The following is a 5,000-nucleotide window of genomic DNA, read 5'->3' as shown; positions in this document are numbered from 1 at the left end:
AGATATGATTGATAGATTGATAGATAAAGATATAGGTATAGGTATAAATAGACAGAGGGATAGATGTAGATATGAATAGATAAATACTGAAACGGATAGACAGACAGATAGATACAAATGAATCGATATACATATAGATTGGTAAATAACTAGATGAAAAGACAGACAGACAGAGACAGACAGATAGAAAGACAGAGACACACAGACAGACAGAGACAGACAGACAGAGACCGACAGACAGAGACAGATAGATAGACAGCCAGACACAGAGAGACAGAGACAGACAGACAGACAGAGACAGATGAAAAGCCAGACAAGACAGACAGGCAGCCAGACAGCCAGACAAAGACAGCTAGACAGCCAAACAGAGACAGACAAACAGACAGACAGACAGCGAGGAAGAGAGCGCCGGCGGGGAGAGCCACCGCCGCGGCCTCTGGCTGAAAGCGCCCTTACACCCAGCGGAATCTCTATTCAAAAGACATTTCCAGACACGCGGGAAATGGGAAAAAGAAATGTGCTCTTCACGCCACTGAATGCAATTTCCAAGGTGAATAGTCTCCCAATAGAGCGCGGAGATGAAAAGGAAGAGCTGCTCTTAATTGATTTGTCATTACGGTTTCACTCACGCTAAAAAAAAAGGTTTTTCCTTTGGCACTGTCACGATAGGGCTGAAGTCATGGCATAAATTATTTTTTGCAAATTAACCAGAGCCTTTTGTCGCAATTTAACGAAAAGAAAAAAGTCTGAAATTATTTCTGCAAATTAACCAGAACCTTCTATTGCAACTTAAAAAAAAAGTCTGAAGATCTATCATACAAAGGAACTTTTCCAGACTATATATTTTGGGTGGATATCATTGCAGGGTCATGACGACTGGCCAACGAGGAGCACAGCACAGACAGTGTGGACAGAGACTGCGAAAAGAATTACAGATGATTACTATTAAACTTTGCTAAGGCGGTGTAAAAGTTACAGATAATCCTCCAGTGCGTTGGAGTTTGCCGAGATGGTGAATCCTCAAGGGCCTGCAACTCGAGGATAAGTCAGGGGGACTAGATTGTGAGGCAATGTAATATCATGATCTCGAGTATCAACCGTGCAATGTGCGATGTGGAATATATACTAGATGCCGTCTTTCATGAGATAAACGGTCACTATTTCGTCATACTCTCGCGTTATATCCTAAATGCTTAATGAAATATAGCAATAGGATCACCTTTTGTCCTCTGTGTATTCCCAGCTTTAACTTCCTCTCCCAACGGGGAAGCGAACCCGGGGGAAGCTGCATGGAAGGATTCGCTGAGCTGCAAAAAGAGCGAGAGTCATGGTCGAGGAACAGCTGCGACACTCCCCGAGATTACAACCTCATTCTCGTTCGGAAAAGGAAGTCAGAGAAAAAAATCGCTGGAAGTTACGAACCAAGGGAATCCTCTTGCTAACGAAGAATCCTACACTTAACTAAAAACCGCGGAAACGACAATAATTATTTATGAGCAAGAGGGAGAAAAAGGAGCGCCGATAGACTTGCATTTGTCGAGAGAACGCTTATGCTCGTAAAACATGCGAAAGAGCTCTGTTAAGTCATATTATGAAAAAGACTAAATTTCTTTCCCTCACTTTAACAAGATAACACAAGTACATACACCGACACAACCCCCAAAAAGCAAAGGTACTTGATAAGGAAAGTACCCAAGGGGAGCCTCACGGAGTCTACTTATGTAAATAGAAGACAGGATGGCATGTCCAATGAGCCCAGCGTACTTAGACAACGTTTCTACCATCTGCTGCAACAAGAAGTCCCTAACAGTACAAAAAAAAAACAAAAAAAACATATGCAACACCAAATATTACCCTCCCAAGGCTTCTGTAAAAGACAGCCTCTACATCTGTATTTCCGAAGGGCGAAGGAGAGAGGGTGACAGCTGCACCGTCGACGCTCGCCGAGGTCACAGCTCCCCCTGACCCTGTGACATCCTCGGGCGGCCACCGGGGTTCCTGCAGCAGAGATAAACCCGCCGGCGATGAGCGTGCAGATAGCAATGCAGTGAACAGTGCTTTATGCAACGGGGTTTCCCTTGCAGAAAAGAGAATGAAGAATTGCAACAAGCGATCTGAAGATATTATTACGAAGGCAAAAGTTTAATAAAAAGATAAGCACAAGAGGGAGCAATAAAACTCATTGTGGCAATTTGGTTAAAAGGAAACTAATAACCATCAGTATCTCATGGGAACGTGAATACGAACGTTGATAATGATGGTGATGATGATGATTATGACGATGATTATGGTGATGATGATGATGATGATGGTGATGATGATGATAATGATAATAATGATGATCATCATCATCATCATGATGATGGTTATGTTGATGATAATGATGATGATAATAAAGATGATGATTATGATGATGGTTATGTTGATGATGATGATGATAATGATGATGATTATAATGATGATGATAATTAATAATGATAAAATATTTAGAGGATTTCAGTGAGTGTGAGGATGTTGCCGCTTCTAGTTCCCCTTAATAGCGGAAATATCTTTGTCAGTATGTAATATATCACAAAACCTAAGAAACCATTTTTGAGAACGTAGAATTTTGAACAAAAGAAAAGAGTCAAAAAGCACAATTGTTAACGAGACTTGTTCATCCGAACCTTTGCAACCAAGATGAAAGCGGCAGCTGTTATCCAAGCGAATTGTTCGGATGCGAATACAGTCATGGCGGCGCTGCTGACGTGCGTAAAGATAACACTAACACTTAGAAAATAAGGGAACGTCAGCGCTTTCCATTTACGCCTTCGCTGAAACGGCCTCCGAGCCTCTCTCACTGCACAATAGGTGTGTCAGGCGTTCGGCTTTCTGAGCGATCCGTTGTCCGATTTCCATAATGAAAACGTGGAAGGTATTGGCAGTTTTAAGGTCCGAGTCCAGCCATTTTAAGCGTAGGTGATGGGAAAGAAGCGGGACGTTTCAGTGCTAGATCATGGACGGCATTTCCAGGGGAGAGGAGGCGGTGTGTTTAATCAGGTAACAGTTATTCTACATTTTTTTTATCTAATTGTAAAATCTGGTAACACGACCAAGCTCTCACCACACCACGAGTTCACAAGCACGCTAAGCCAAGCAATTATATTACTTGGCTTAGCATGAATTTTGAAGTAAATAAACATTATATTATCGCAATCGGTTGTTCTGCTGCCTAGCCAACGAACTTTGCTGGAATAGTCGACTGGGAACTGAACAAAGTACGGCATATGGGCAATGCACCAACGCCAGCTTTGAGTGACATTACTCGCGATGTTTCCATGCTCCTTGCTCAGCCAGCTGTATTTACTCATGCATATATGATGTCCTTATTCCTCGGAAAATTCTCCGGCTTACAAACACAAAGGCTGAACGCGCTCGCCAGATACGTACAGCAGAAGCTTGAAGTACCGTTAACAAGAACTACGTTATCTAGCTTCACGATTTCGCAAACAACAAAACAGACAAACAAAAGAAAAACGACAGCAATAACGACAAAGCAAGTTACTTAAGGCTTGTGCAATCCCCAGGACCACCTTTCGTACCAACCTTATCGATCTCGTTCTCCGCTGCGACGTGAAGACCTTGAAACAGAAGAAGACGATGATCTCAGCTCATAAGAAATTGAGAGAGCAGACAGGGCGGGACTGAAACCACGCAAGCTGCACGGTGATTCACCAGCAGGTCGATCGAAAAAAGGAAAGTCAATAACGTGTAAAGTTCAATAAAAGTGAATATTATAAGTAGGAAGCCCTGTGAAATACCGTTTGATAGTGCAGTTGATATGAAGAAATGGAATAGACCGTCGCGAGTATTGCATTTTACCTAATCTGTTATATTCTGTTAAATCATATACATTACAATAGTTAATAAACAAGTTAGTTTTGCCACGATTATTTATTAAGGACGAAAAAAACAGCAAAAATGTGGTGGGAAATGAACGAATAAAAAAACAACAACTAAACCTGATGCCTAATTAAACTTCACACTCCGAACACAACATCAAAAGGTTAAAAGGTTTAGATGATTCAACAATCCATATGCAAAAATAAATAAATGAATAAAGCAAATAAAATGATAATAATCATGATAATACTGCTACTACTACTAATGATAATAATAATATTAATGATAATGATACCACTGCTACTACTAATAATAATAATGATAATGATAATAATAATAATAATAATAATAATAATAATAATAATAATAATAATAATAATAATAATAATAATGATAATAATGTGTTATATTTATAAATCAAATGTTATCAAAAATGGATGATGAATAGTTTAATGAATATTAATGAAGTTAATCCTTCATTGAACACTCCCACCCCCCAAAAAAAAAGAAAAAGAAAATATATATCAAACAACGTAGATTAACTAAAAAAAAAAAAAAAACTGTGTAACTATTTTGTTTAGATGATAATTTATTCCAATACACACAAAAAAGAGAAACGGAAAGCGCCTCGAGGGTCAGTTTCATTATGTGGAAATTAAATCTCTAAAGTTATTTCATGATATATTATTAAAAATATTTCATGATATATTATTTCTGTTGTGTTAGTGTTTTAACCTGTTGCTTTTAACGTCATTCTTATTATCATTATTATTTCAGTTATCATCAATATTGATACTATCAACACCATCATTATTTTTCATTATAATTTTTACAGTTGATAATAACAATGATAATAAACATCATCATCATCATCATCATCATTATCATCATTATATTGTTATTGTTATTATTACCGTTATCATAATCATTATTAATATCATTGTTATTATTGTTATCATTATTACTAAAATTATTATCATCATCATCATCATCATCATCATTATCATCATCATCATCATCATCATCATCATCATCATCATCATCATCATCATCATCATCATCATCATCATCATCATCATCATCATTACTATTATCATCATTATTATTATTAGCAGTAG

The 5,000-nt window shown here is 38.0% G+C and overlaps 1 protein-coding gene across 1 annotated transcript in view; it reads left to right on the top strand.

The window, feature by feature from the left end:
• LOC113812769 (cGMP-dependent 3',5'-cyclic phosphodiesterase) overlaps nucleotides 1-5,000 on the top strand; it is a gene marked incomplete in the record, with an annotated part of 301,514 nt that overhangs the window by 127,834 nt on the left and 168,680 nt on the right.

The sequence above is a fragment of the Penaeus vannamei genome, chromosome 26 (genome assembly GCF_042767895.1).
Source record: "Penaeus vannamei isolate JL-2024 chromosome 26, ASM4276789v1, whole genome shotgun sequence".
Classification (NCBI taxonomy): Eukaryota; Metazoa; Arthropoda; class Malacostraca; order Decapoda; family Penaeidae; genus Penaeus; species Penaeus vannamei.
The sequence above is the reverse complement of the archived record's forward strand: the minus strand, read 5'-3'. Positions and strand labels throughout refer to the sequence as shown.